General features: G+C 42.2%; 1 protein-coding gene across 8 annotated transcripts in view; it reads right to left on the bottom strand.

The window, feature by feature from the left end:
• The window catches only part of nrxn2b (neurexin 2b), a 711,574-nt gene that overhangs the window by 194,970 nt on the left and 501,119 nt on the right, over positions 1–15,485 (bottom strand). The gene's annotated exons all lie outside the window — the stretch shown is intronic.

Here is a 15,485-nt window from a genome sequence, read left to right as displayed (position 1 = left end):
CTGAGGGAGAGGACAAACCTCAACGGCCAGGCAAAGTGCTATCTTTCGTCTCCTCACTTGGGCCTTCATTTTAATGGAAAGGCTATGAATGGCTGTGTTGGGGGGAATGTGTTCATCTGCTCTCTGTGCCTGTGTGTGACACCTTATTTCGCGTAAGTGTCCAAACACGTGGACACAACACAAGGTGAATCCATTTCACTGCCAGACAGGGAAGATATCTGGAAGATATCTGGCTGCAGGCAGAAGAATGCAGAGGTGATTGTGTACCAAGGTACAGTGTATATGAAACTATTCTGAGCTTTGCTCAGCGTTTTACTGTTCACATTAATAGAAGAATGTGAAATTGATGCAACTCTTAACCAAATGAGAATTATTATTCCTTTACATTAGAAAGAGGCATTAACATACTAAGTTTCAATTGAAATCTACCTGCCAAAATCACTGTAATTATGGCTGTATCTGGTTTGCAGAAACACACATGGATAGACATTTTTCCTGATTAAGCAATGACATAAAAACTATTTTCACCAAAAAGTCTCTATGTAACTTATTGTCTCTATGGTTAATTCAGTACGATACTTTGCTTTCATACTGTTACCTGATCAATTTGCCATTTTCACATAAAAGAGAGACATCTTGAAGGTCATGCAACAATGCTTCCTGCTGCCATGCTAATCTTACATTTGGGTAACAATAAGAAAATAAAAACGCCACTGCCATTTAATAGTAGACAACTTTAACCAAAACAAGCTGATGACAAGCCCACGTGGGCCATTTCAGGGGCCTAGCTGTCACAGGGTTACAAATACTCTAGCAGGAAAGAAAGACAGCCACTAAAAAGACACTTGCATGCGAGCAAGCACAAAAGTACACACAAACTGGGCAGCAAAAATTTGAGGGTACAGCTAAAGTGCATTTTTGGTACCAGACAACAGGAATATGGATTGAAATTGCTCCAGCGCTGCTTGAAACACCCACTTTCCTACATTACACTTCATAAAATGTCAAACATACACCAGCCTGAAGCCAAGTACCAACCAAGAGACCAAGAAGTTATTGCTAAAAAAAAAGAAAGAAGAAAAAATAACTCCCCCAACAGTGGGCTCAATGCTCAAAAATATCTGAACAAAGTGAAGTTGATGACACACTCACTCCATTTCCGAACTTGGCAGTTTTTTGGAGGAGTGCAGCCTGGCGCACGTGGCTTATATTTGTCCCTTTTCACAACAGAACAAAAGCTCAGGTGTAAGTAGGAGTTTGAAAGGTGTGGGTGGGGGAGCAGGATAGAAAATGTCAAACCAGCAGGCTTATCTTAACTGGCCAGAGCACCTGAGGCGTCCTTTCTGTTTCTCATCATGATGCGCGTGTGTGTGCATGTGGTTGTGTGCCTTGGACTTTGTGCGGAGGGGGAATCATGAATACTAATAGTGTTCTGTGAAAGAGAAGGGTTGTGACTTGACTGTCAAAGGCGAGTGCTCGGCAGCTCTCCTCCTCAACATCCCTACACACACAGAACCTGATCAGTAGCCCTGAGATAAAACAGTGATTATCAAACATGGCAACTTATCATCAACACATTAACCAGTGGGGGAGGGGAGCGACAGGACTTGGAAATACAGGGCCAAACAGTACATGGACTGCTGTATGGGTGTAGGCAGCAGCTGACCTCATCAGTATGTGGCATGTGCTGTCAAGTCAAGTAATCTACAATGCACAGCAAAATACAAACAGCGACGGTTCTTCCAAAGATAGTGGACCACAGCATGGCTCCAAAAGAAGAAAAAATGCAAAAAGAAACAGAAGTAGAACATCTTATAGGACAATAAGGTCTACAAGATAAATGTAATGTAGACTGAACGTCAAGTGAATGGTGAGTGAGAGGAAACATACATCAACAAAACAAATATGACAATAGAGTGAAAACGGAATGATTCAGAAACAACACTGTCCCTGGAATTAATCAGTATGGTGACTATATGCTCCAGTTAAAAGGGGAAAGAAATCCATTGCCAGAGATTAAGTGGATTTACACAGAGGGGTCAAAATGTGTGAACGTGCAATCTCTCTTCAGTTTTTTCAAAGCTGCTGTGAGGTGGGTTTCCATGATTAACAAAAACCAGTGAAAGAGGAGGAGCCAGTGCAAACACCACAGCAACCCTATAATTAACATCAACACATAGTAGAAACCAAATATAGACTGTGGCTGCAGGTTACTTCACAGTACATTTTAATGAGGACAAATATTTATGCCATAATTTAACTTGCATTCATATACAGTATTATGGATCATATTGTATTTTTGTGATATTTACTTAGAGTTGTCTATTTTGTTGATGCATATGTTTTAAATATGACAAATGCATAAAAAAAATCATTTTCATTGCTTCAGCAAAAAAATATTTCATTTATTTATATTTCACAGTCACAGCCTTGCTGTAAACAAAGAGAAACTATGGATGTGTTTTCCTTTGATGGCCAGGTTGCACACAAGGTTGAATACTGTATGCAAGAAAACCTTTTGTATCAAGCTGCAAAAAGGCCCAGGTGATGTGTGAGTGTTCATATTGTAATTATGGTCATATCTGAATGTTAAGTCATTTGATGAATGCCACCTGTTTCCACAAACACACAATGAGACCGAATCTGTGCTCAGTTTCCTAGGTGACCAATTATGATGGGCAGGGCAAAAGGCCAGTCACTGAGGGAGACATTTCAGCCTTGGGATATGCACACAAATGTGCACATGCAAATGTACAATATGCACAGTACATGTAATTGCACACCAGGCCCACTCCTCGACACCCCCCACCCCATGTGGATATACAGTATTCTGTCCACTGCCAAGGACAAAGTGATCCACTCAGCAGTAAAATGTCTTGGCAGTTCTCCATCTAAAACATCAAAGACAGCCTGAATCAAAATAGGCTTTTTAATCTCTTCAGCCTTATGCAATAAAGTGTTCAGGTATGGATTACCTTCCATGGCAAACATTTTCTTTCTCTGCCTTCGATCCAGTCATAAAAAGGTTCATGTGTGTACATATGCATTGGCAAGCAGGGATGTGTTGACGAATGAGCAATGAACAAAGTCAGACACACCAACAAAACCATCATCAAGCCACTGGTCCGAAACAGTGATGATCACACATATAAACAAGCCCTGGGCAAAGCTTATCGGTTTATATTTGGAATGATTTTAAGCTGCTCATAGATCAGTGCAGTCTCTCTCTTACTGCAGTGCTAGTCTGTACATGCATGAGTAAATATGTTATGAGGAACATACTATACTATATAAGTGAGTGGTCTCTTCCAGGATGACAGTGCCCCTGTCCGTATGGCACAAGGGGACACTAATTGGTTTGAGTATGAAAATGATGATGAATCATATGCTGTGGCCTTCACAGTCAACAAATCTGAACCAAGCTTAGACAGCAAAAAAATTTTCCGCCCCCTGCATTTCTATCAGATAATAAACCCCTCCTCCAAGAAAACTGTTGCAATCACAAATTCTTTGGTATACCCATATTTACTTCTTTTGTTTGCATTGGAACAACACAAAAAAGCAGTGAAAAAAAAATCCAAATCAGATTAATTCCACACAGATCTCCAAAAATGGACTGGAATGACACCGTCAATTTAATATTTGGTAGCACACCCTTTGGACAAAATAACTGAAATCCATCACTTTCTGTAACCATCAGTGAGTTTCTTCCACCTCTCTACTACTACTACTACTACTACTACTAGAATGTTGGACCACTCTTGTTTTGCTGCTCCAGGTCTCTCCCATTTTTGGAGTTCTGTGTGGAATGTATCAGATTTCGCTTTTTTCAGTTTTTATTTTTCAGCTGTTCCAATAGTAACTAAATATAAAATGATGAGAATACCAAAGAATTTGTGATTGCAATAATTTTCTCTGAGAAGTGCTGAGTTATCTGACAGAAATGCGGGGGTGCCAATTTTTTTTTTTTTTTTGCCATGATTGTATATGCAGGGATCACTTATTACCAGGCACAGCCAAGTGAAATACAATAGTTCAGCAATCAAGATTCATGAAATAGCTGTTATCAGAGAAAGACTTGTGAGATTTTACAGCACCTGACCAGTCAGAAATGAAGTGCTTTACATACAGTCACTGTGTGGAAAAACACAAAGGTCTTTCTAAATCAGGCAGCTCCTCATCCATCACAGTGGATGATGGTAACAATGGAGATCATTAATCAGTGGCAGATGGTGGGTGTCCCTGGCTGTGGCCCCTTTATTCTGGCTGAATAGTGGTTGCAGATCACAGATGAAGGGAGATGTGTACATAAAGAATGCACTGCATGACAACAACTCATCCAAGATGGCTCCATTTAGCAGAAACTAGCCAAGTCCAGTTTAAAGGTGGGGCATGTACCTAGGCTTCTATGAAATACAATGTTATCTTCAATGCTGTAAAATACTGCAATCATTCTACATTATCTAATATGCTGCACGAGTATATTAATAGATGTGTATCAGCAAGGGAGTGCAGCATGACCCAGCAGGAGCTCATCCAGACACATGTAGCATAATGATGACACTACGGGAATAGGGCAGGAGATGAGGCTCGACACCCTGAATGTCATAGACCTGATATGCTAAAACCCAGAGGTGAGTCCAGAACCACAGTGACAACTTAATGGATGCCTCAATTCCTTGCAGACAAGAAATTGCAAACATACAGCATATTGCAAGCAGGCATAGAGAGCCATTGGATCTGACATGTGAGATCTGGCCAAGTTGGTGGTAGTGTGTGCATCTGTAGTGGCAATGTATCTACTACAGTGTCCTGACAATGACACCTAGATGGGAAACTGTCTACTGAAAAGGCTCTGAAGCAAGTGGGCTCTTATCACTGAGTGGGGTATTAGTGCTGGTAATAAACTGCACCACTTGGTTGACAATACATGGAGAGCTGGCATTTCAGACAAGGACTTCATATGCCAGCCTGCAATGGAAGTATTTATGATGGTGACTGAAATTGACTCCCCACATAATAGCAGAATTCTAATGTGCATGTGCTGTCTTGTAGTAGATGATGAAAAAGCAGGTGCTTTGCTACTAAAAAAACAACACAAACCAAATGAGAAACAGTAGTGTTTGCTGTGTAGGCGTACATTAGTAACTGCTACAGCACACTGCCAGTAAAAAATAAAGAACAGAGACTACAACCAACCAGCCAGCCAAATAACGTCTCAATCATGCTTTAGCTTAGCTGCTTTTCAACTCAAACATGCAGTTTGTGTACTGATAGGCCTGTGTGGGGTGTGACTGAGCTCTACGTTTGCTAGGGAAATGCAGTCCTTCCTTTTCACAAGGCAAACAGACCATTTCTCTTGCAGACCAATATCCTCTGACAGCCATAAATCCACTGAGAGAGCCAGAGAACATTTTTATGTTAATTATGTCAATTTAAATAGCTTAGCAAACTCAAGAAGTGAGAGGTGCAATCCAATTATCCAAGCTAGACTCAAGAGAAGGCAAGAAAATAAGAAGAAATAGCAATAAGAAGAGGATACTGGTTTGAGCTGCCATTTTAGGAGAAAAACCACCTGTGTGCTGGTACTCAGTATTTCTCTCTGATGAAATGGCTTTTGCGTTTTAGGAGTTTACTTGAAATGAAAATTGCATAAGTACAATACAAACCAAATGTATATAGGGTGGAGCAGTTTCACAATGATTCACATTGTTTCAATTATTGCAAACATAGAAAAAAGGATTTCTGTGTCAAAACTGAAGTAGAAACGTACTATGAGACTCAACAAGAGACTAGAAAGAGGTCTGAGCTGTTATTACTGGAGATTTTTGAGATACAATTAAGACTGAACTAAGGTGTGACTCTTATAAGGCAATCAAATTTATGTTTACACTTATTTGGTATTTCTGATTCTATGCTTTAAACTAAATGGTGTATTGACTTAAAATAGAATATACTATAATGCTAATTTTGCATTATTGCTAGTATTATGATTTTTTTCCTTGTTCTTTAATTATAGGATCAAATGCTTATTATCATTGTAAATAAAAAACTATAGGCTGATCTTAGAATAAAAATAAATAAATAAATTCAAGATCTTGGCGACCCATTAGACTGCATCTGTGTCCCCAGTCACACCTCGACTGTGAAGACTGAGCATGTTGGCTAGGAAGAATACATGGATATTCATAAATCCAGTGCACTACTGAGCACCAGGGAAGAGGTTGCTCACTGATGTCTGCAGAGGCTCACCACAGACAATCAACCACAGAGGGCTATGTGAGGCTCCTCTATTCATCTGACACTAGACTGACTGATACAGAATACAGTACATGTACACTGAGGTAGGAGAGAAGAGAGAGGGGAAGGTGGTAGAGAGACAGACAGAATTAGGGTGTGTTGTATGCATTGGGTGTTGAAAACAAGCAAGAGAAAAAAATTCGAAGGGAGTTGGGGCGGGGGCGACTCGGTTTTGGGAACATCAAAAGAACCATCAGTGTGAAACTCTGCCTTGTCCCTGAGAGCTTAACCTAAGAACAGAGCAGCAACTGATGCGCCGCAGAGCACTAATCCATATACCGTAGAAAGTAGGACACAATAAGGAGTGCTCAGGCAATTAACAGTAGATTTTCCTCTGTAAACAATCTACCAAGACACACAGCATGTGAGGTTTAGCATCTCAACAACAAGGCCATTTCTCCTTTAGTGATAGTCATCATATGTCAACAATTACACAATGGGTGGTGATTACATTGACTAAAATTGGCCACAGTTCAATACATCAGTAGACCCAAGATGGCTGCTGAGCTTAAAAGGCAAGCAGCAGAACATAGCTGGCTGGGGATGTGCTGCAAAAAGCCCAAAAGGGACCAGCCTCTGGAAACATCATCTGCCAATTTGAGGACATGAACCAAGATACAGGCATATGAGGGGCTGAAGCAGTGAGGCTGACTGCCCAGACCTGGCTCCTCTCAGTCTTTCCAGAGATGACAGAGATCAATAGATGGATGAACCAACTGCCTGGGCAACCATAAATCAATCCCTTGGAAAAAAAACAAACACTCTCATTCACCCAGAGGTCATTCCTCTCAGCTCAATTCACAGATATAATTTTGCATGTAACTCAGCAAAATCACTGGTCAGTGACAAATGCAATAAAAACAGATGATCTTACCATGGCCCCCACGTGTAAGAAAGGGCATCCGGTTGATAGCAATGGGCACAGTGCCATGTTTATTGTGGAAGTGGTGTACATGGTGGGTGGTACTGAGGGAGGAGGAAACTCGGGCGGCAACAGCTGGGCAGGGGAACACCAGCAGTGCCAGAGACAGCACCAGCCTGAACAGGAAAGCTGGACTGGCCCACACCACAGGTGACGCTGCAGCTGGCCTGGATACCAGAAGCGCTCCCCCGTCCACCTCCACTTCCACCTCCTGCTCCATGGGGGCGGACCCTGAAAAACCCATAAGGCCCCTCCCCCTCATACGACACATGCAGGAGGTGAACATCTCAAATGAATCCAGGGCCCATGATCCCCTTGTCTTCCAGCCCGGGTTCAGGAAAAAAAAAAAGATTAAAAATATGAGCCAAGAAAGAAAAAAAAAGATCCTCGATTGAAAATCCCAAAAATAATTTGAAGGAAAAAAAAGAGAGATGGAAAAAAAAATTACAAAATCCTTGCTGAAAAGAAAGACCCCAAAAATCCTCCAACAGTCTAGTGTCGATATCCAAAAGCTTCTGACCAGATCCTTGAGAACTCCCACTCCCCTCCTAAAAGAATTAAATGTTTTGTAAAAAAAAACAACCTCTTTTCCTTAATGTGCAACTTCCTTGGCACCTAAATTAGTACTAAATTAGTAAACACAAGACTCCATCTTAACGCCTTGAAAATTATCGTGTTTATAGCTCTTTGAGTTAACTGTTCGGCAGGGTTTCCTTTGCCCTGGGGAGATCTTTAGAAGGTTTCTCCACCCATAATCCAAGTGTCCATCATGAACAAAAAGACTTCCACCATCTCATCTGTGCCTTCTGAAGACAACTTGGATGAGAGCAGTAGAACAGGAAAATGCATAGGACTAAACCCAGAATGCGAATGGGAGAGGCAAAGAAAGAAGAGCAGAGGCAAGGATGTGATGACGGAGCAGCCTGTTTCAGGGCTTTGAATCCCTGAAGGTGCTCCGAACCCGTTCAGTCTGCAGGCAAGTGTGAGAGACCAAGGGATGAATAAAAGAATAACAGGCCTAGAAAGAAAAAAGAATGGTGTGAAGAAGGACAATACAGTCAGCTATTTCCAAGTGTGGCGGTGATGAATACCCTCCCCTCTTTTCTGTCAGGATAAATCAATATGGGTCATGGAAAGCTGAGCAGTACACCACCTTAACAGGATTAAACCACTGCCAAAGCTCTAAACTAGCATCGGATCAGCTGATGTCCAGTTCCACAAAACATCCAATCCTTAAAACTTGCAACCAAGCTTGTCCTACTTGTCCTACTCTTCACCCTTTGAGAATAAGAGTCCGTTTTCTCTGTCCCTTCATACAGTGACTTCCAGGGTGGGAAGCAGATAAGAAGCAGCCGCTGGTCCTCTCAGTGGAGCTCCGACACAGTGTGCTGCTGCTGGCTTGCTGCGAGAGTCTGACGATACTGCCTCTGCTGTGAAATTCATGCTAATTGAATCAGAAGCTGCAGCAACGAGCGCATCCGTCCTGCCCGCACAGTTCTCCCCTCTCCTTTTCCTCCGATCAAGTCAGCCACCCCCCTACCCAAACAACACAAGAGCGGCGGTCCGTGCTGGGCAGGGCAAAAACCAAGAGTCAGGTGGAAAAATAAGAGACAAAAGGGGAAGGTGGACACACTCAGGTCCTCTTGAACGCACAGACGATGACTATGATACACAGGGCAGAGCACAGACAGAGAGAGAGTGTGTGTCTGGTTGGAGCAGTGTGAGGGAGAGAGTGGGAGGAGAATGACTGGAGAGAATTGAAGGAGGAGAGCACGTAGCAAAAGATAGGAGACATGCATGTTGGGTTTGTTGTTTACACACACACACACTCTCTCTCTCTCTCTCCCCCCACACACGTGCACACACAGAAGCCACAGTTTTTGAACCCACAAAAAGACTGCTAGCAAGTACACCTCTGAAGTATGTGAAGCAATGACATATTAGCGTGTGTTTTCAAAAGTCACACTAAATACTGGCATACTACTACTACTAATACACACATTTATCAAGGAGCAATGAGTTTGTTTACAAAGTGCCAAAACTAAAGAATATTTTCCTTCCATCATTTGTACAGACATAGTCTAGTGTCTTGTTTAATGTATCTATAATCCTTTTCTCTTCTCCTATTGTCATTTGACCCTTCTGTGTACACCATATTCAGGCTTTGACCTCAGTTCTTCCCTCTGCATTTCTTTATTTTCCCCTGCACACCAAGGAGAAAAGCTCACTTTGAGCTATTCTTGTCCAAAAGAGAGCAGAATACTTGGTGTAGGCAAAACAACTAAAGAATGAATGACAGGTGGGGATACCAGGAAAACATGATGGTAGGAGGAGTGGAAGAAAAGGAATTTAAAGTAATGAGGAAGAGGAAGCTGTGAGCAGCGTAGATAAATGCAGACTGAAATGCAGGCATTGGACTGCAAGAAAAGGGATAAGTGTGAGAGGGAGAGAGAAAAAGAGAGAGACGCTAGAAAGAGAGAAATGTTGGCTGATTGTGTATCAGATATATTGTGGCTGATAGAGATCTCAGCTGGGACAGGGGCTCAGTGCTACAGACAAGCAGCCAAGAAAAATGGCCAAAACAGGAAAAGCCAGTACAGGTCTTCTGCACTGATGGAGAGAAAAGAGTCCAGGCTATTACTCATTTACTCCCACACAGACAGACATACAGGCACAAGCACCTCTCCCAGGTGAGGGCATTCTAGATAGGATAAAAGATGCTGAGCTAGGTGCTATCAGGGTGAGGGAGATGTGATACCCAGGGTTACCAGAACACATGTCCTGATCTTGCCCCAAGACTGAACTGCTGAACTTAGAGGAAGGATTACACAGTCCTCAGGTCCTTCTAAAAGGATAAGGCCAGTCATTTTCTATATTATTAGTGTTTCAAACAACCTCCATATAGAAACTAAAAAGCCTTGACCGCATGTTAATGTCTGTCAGTCCTGAATTAGCTTGTTTGTCTGTGCGATAGGTCTCTGTTGTTCAAAAATAATTTAAAAAACATCAGGGGAAAAACACTGCTGCACTGGGTGACATTTTCACAATGATACCCCAGACCCAACTGTTCCCAAAGGCTCCGTGTGGCCATAATTTTCTGAAGCGAGTACAAGTAAAATGCGCATACAAGGGATTTTGTGCGAGCTCTCAGCTTTGTCTTCCGCTAGCTACTCACGCTTGGGTCTGGTGTTTGCTCATGAAGAAATGTGACACTCAGTGCAGCAGTGTTTTTCACCTGATGTTTTTAATAGTTTCTGAACAACAAAGGAGGTCTATCGCATAGACAGACATGATGATGATGATGATAATCTGGTACTAACAGCTAACAGACATTAATTGTAAGTAGAGGCAATTCCTTCTTGGTTTTAGTCTCTGAATGGAGATGGCTGAAAACACTAATATAGAAAATGACCGGCCTTATCCTTTAAGCTTTGGGGAACTAGAACACAAGAGTTCATGAAGTACTGAAAGAGTAAAGGAAACCATGGGAAGATTAGTTACTGTGGCTCAAATGGCAATTTAGTAGTCTTTAAACTTGTTAACTCTACTACATAGACAGATGGCCAAAGAAATAGCTCTAAATAGTATAATACATTCTAATAAAATAAGAAATTTTAACCTAAAACTCTATGAATTTTAACCAGCGTCTCTGACATGTTCTTAACACTTCCTGTTAGTGTCAACTAACATTAAAACATTTTTAACATTAAAAGCCCCCAAAAGAACATCTAACTAAAGGGCTTTATTGTTATAGTGCTATTAATTTAGACTTTTTTTAATGCTGATGTAATCATTAAATCATTTTCTTTGTTTTCTGCTCCATACATCCGATTGCTCAACACCAGTGGCTCACACTCAAGCTGAATAATAATGTAGCTGACTTCATCACTTGCATATCTAAGTCTACTATGGATTTTATAAATGGAAAACACTGAAAAATACACTTTATTGCCAAGTATTTCAAGAACACAAGGAATTTGACTCCAGCTCAATGGCCCCCAATGTGCACAACATAAAAACAAAATAAATACACAATATATACAAGCTAAAAAAATCACAAGTTAGAAGAGCAACATAAACTAGCTGTTCATCACTGTAATAGCCTGGGGAAAGAAACTATCTCTGTGTCTGGATGTCTTGGCATACAGTGACCTGTAGCGCCGTCCAGAGGGGAGGAGTTCAAAGAGTTTATATCCAGGGTGAGAGGGGTCTGCAGAAATCCTCTCTGCCCTCTTTCTGACCTGTAGGGTGTACAGATCCTCCATGGAGGGCAGGCTGGTACCGATGATTTCCTCTGCAGTCCTGACTGTCCGCTGGAGTCTGTTTCTGACCTGTTCGGTTGCCAAGCCAAACCAGACAGAGATGGAAGTGCAGAGAACAGACTCAATGATTCCGCTGTAGAATTGAATCTGCAATTCCTGAGGCAGGTTGAACTTCCTGAGCTGACATAGGAAGTACATCCTCTGCTGCGCCTTTTCAATTATAGCACTGATGTTAGTTGTCCACTTCAAGTCCCAAGATATTGTGGAGCCCAGGAACTTGTAGGACTTCATGACTGAAATAGTTTTGGTGAATATGGTGAGCAGAGATAGGACAGAGGAGTTCCTCCTAAAATCCAATATCATCTATCACTGTCTTCTGTGTGTTCAGCTCCAGGTTATTATGACCACACCACAGGGCCAGCTGTGCAACCCACCGTCTGTAGGCCGACTCGCCATCGTCTTGAATGAGGCTGACGACTTTTGTATCATCTACAAACTTCATGAGTTTTTACAGAGGGGTCTCCTGAAGTGCAGTCATTAGTATAGGGGGAGAACAACAGTGGGGAGAGCACACATTCCTGGGGGGTGTCTGTGCTGATAGTCTGGGTGCTGGATGTACTTTTCCCCAAACCACACCACAGGGCCAGCTGTGCAACCCACCGTCTGTAGGCCAACTCGCCATCGTCTTGAATGAGGCTGACGACTTTTGTATCATCTACAAACTTCATGAGTTTTTACAGAGGGGTCTCCTGAAGTGCAGTCATTAGTATAGGGGGAGAACAACAGTGGGGAGAGCACACATTCCTGGGGGGTGTCTGTGCTGATAGTCTGGGTGCTGGATGTACTTTTCCCCAACCTAACCTGCTGCTTCCTGTCCGTCAGAAAGTTGGTGATCCACTGACAGGTGGGGGCAGGCACGGTGAGCTGGGTGAGTTTGGAGTGGAGGATGTCTGGAATAATGGTGTTAAATGCCGAACTGAAGTCGACAAGTAAGGTCCAAGCATAGGTCCCTGGTGAGTCAAGGTGTTGCAGGGTGTAGTGCAGTGCCATATTGACTGAATCATCCACTGGCGTGTTTGTTCGGTAAGCAAACTGCAGGGAATCCAGCTGGGGGTCTGTGATTGCTTTCAGGTGGGCCAATACCAGTCTTTCAAAACACTTCATGACTACAGATGTCAGGGCGACAGGTCTGTCATTCAGTTCCCTGATGGAGGATTTCTTGGGAACTGGAATGATGGTGGAGCGTTTAAAACAAGAGGGAACCACACAAAGCTCTAGTGATCTGTTGAAGATCTGCATGAAGATGGAAGCCAACTGGTCAGCGCAGACTTTCAGACAGAAGGGGGTCACACCGTCTGGGCCTGGTGCCTTACTGTTCTTTTGTTTCCTAAAAGGGAAATTGGGAATGAGGTGGATCATGCAGTGGTCTGAAAGCCCAAGAGCTGCATGGGAACAGAGCGGTAGGCATCCTTGATTGCTGTATAACAATGGTCCAGTGTATTTTTGTCCCTGGTGGGACAACTAATGTCTGTATTTGGGCAATTCATGAGGTCTGTTAAAATCACCTAAAATAATAAACAGGGAGTCTGGGTGTTTCTGTTCCATACTTATTATCTGGTTGGCTAAGAGTTGCAATGCATTTCTAACACAGGCCTGTGGAGAAATACAAATACCAACCAGGAACAACGAGGAAAATTCTCTGGGAGAATAAAAAGGATTACATTTAATGGATAATGTTTCTAGGTCCGGGTTACAAGATCTGTCCAGCACTGTAATGTCCCTACACCAACCTCCATTAATGTAAAAACATATGCCTCCTCCTCACTTTTTCCCAGATAGTTCCTTCTGAAATCCCGGCAGCTGAACAGCCTCATCAGGTATCGAGTCATTGAGCCATGTTTCCACAAAGCATAATGCTGCAAAAAGCGAAAAATCTGAGTTATTGCGATTGACGAGCAGCAGTTCGTCAATTTTGTTAGCAAGGGAACAGAGATTAGCTAGATGTATTGCCGGGAGTGGTGTTCGGTATGCCCGCTGCTGTAGCCGTACGAGGTTCAGCGGCCCTTCTCCCCCTCCGGCATCTCCTCCACTTCCCAATAACAGCTGCTGCTACGCCAGCTAAAATGTTCAAACAGCTTCCACCATCGATAATAACCGGGGAGAAAATGTCCAGCTGGTGGATCTTCAAAAGTTCATCCCCTGTAAAAGTAATCCGGGCAGGATTACAGAAAACCGACATGAACAACAACAAAAAACACAAAATCACACGGGAGCACACGTCTGAGGCAGCCCTGGTCGGCACCATATTGCCAGCTGTAGCTCTTGATTACTTAAGTCTTGATTAGGATGATTGATTGATTAGATTGGGCAGCAAAATTATTTTGAATTAAGCTATATTATAAAATTCAATTGTATTTGGCAGAAAACAATGCCAAGAAAAAGGATGAAAAAAAAAATAGAAATATAGACCATAAATTACATTTAAACTATCATTTGTATGTAACAAATTAGTACATCTATTTATTATAAAATGTTACTATCATTTTAATCACAAAACCCATCTCTAAACGTATTTAGGAGCAAACATAAAATGTGCTGCTTCATTATGAGATTGTCACTGGCACTATAGATGGTTCCTTCAGAGGACTGTGTGTGGACTGGGAACTCATTATGATGAAAAACACAGAGGACTGCCAACACCTGCTACTCCACTCCCCTCTGGCACAGGAAAAACAAGAAACACACAGCGCACAAATACCCACCAGTGAACAATCCCTCCAGATACATGGGTGTTGCACCTCTTGCGCTACACACACATAACTGTCATGTTGGTGCTGCTGTTGGGTGATGCAACGCCCATGTCCCAGAGGCCAAAAGCATTAAACATTCCCCCAATGAAACTCCAAACTCCAGAATCCCTCAGGGGAAGTGAGGTCACAGCACCAGGAAATGGGATTAGTTTACTGACAGACGTGGGATCAAAGCCTCTCGTCTACACTCTAATCCTGAAAAAACCTTCTTGTCATTATACACCTAATCAATTAGGCCTCAAATACCACTCAATGTTAAGAATCCAAGATAGACAAGAAATCAGAGAAGATTTTTTTCAAGGAAAATTTAGAGTCAGTGTGGTTATACTGTACTATAAGTACAGTGGCAATGTGCAAGCAGTAATACACATGGCACCCAAAAAGGGAGAAGAGGAAAGGTTTGAATTTTTTCATTGGGTGAGGTCAGGAAACTAGGACAAGTAGATTCTCTTTGCTCACACAGTGAGGGAAGGCGAAACACACAAAAAGCAAGTCATCAATTTTTAACTCCCATCTCCTGTTTGTGCTATTCAGTAGCTTTCTCCCACACTGAGTCCCCAATGTTTGCTGCTTATGTAAGTGCAACGTTGAAAAACTTCCTCCAGACTGAGCCCCAGCATTATGGAAGTGCACTGCTGGATACTGCAAACAGGAAAATAGCCTAATTTGTTTGGAATCCAAATGGAGACACTCAAAAACTGGTTTAACATTAGCTCTGTCAATTGTCAGCTGTCATCCATTAAGCAAGTTATTCAACATTACTTTAAAGCCTTTTGCAAATCTACAGTGGGTACGAAAAGTATTCAAACCCCCTTAAATTTTTCACTCTTTGTTATATTGCAGCCGTATGCTAAAATCATCAAGTTCATTTTTTTCCTCAATGTACACACAGCACCCCATATTGACAGAAAAACACTGAATTTTTGACATTTTTGCAGATTTATTAAAAAGGGAAAACTGAAATATCACATGGTCATAAGTATTCAGACCCATTGCTCAGTATTTAGTAGAAGCACCCTTTTGAGCTAATACAGCCATGAGTCTTTTTGGGAATGATGCAACAAGTTTTTCACACCTGCATTTGGGGATCCTCTGCCATTCCTCCTTGCAGATCCTCTCCAGTTCTGTCAGGTGGGATGGTAAACGTTGGTGGACAGCCATTTTCAGGTCTCTCCAGAGATGCTCAATGGG

Source organism: Monopterus albus, unplaced genomic scaffold (assembly GCF_001952655.1).
Source record: "Monopterus albus unplaced genomic scaffold, M_albus_1.0 scaffold173.1, whole genome shotgun sequence".
NCBI classification, from domain to species: domain Eukaryota; kingdom Metazoa; phylum Chordata; class Actinopteri; order Synbranchiformes; family Synbranchidae; genus Monopterus; species Monopterus albus.
Note: the sequence above shows the minus strand (reverse complement) of the source record. Positions and strands in the feature narration are given on the sequence as shown.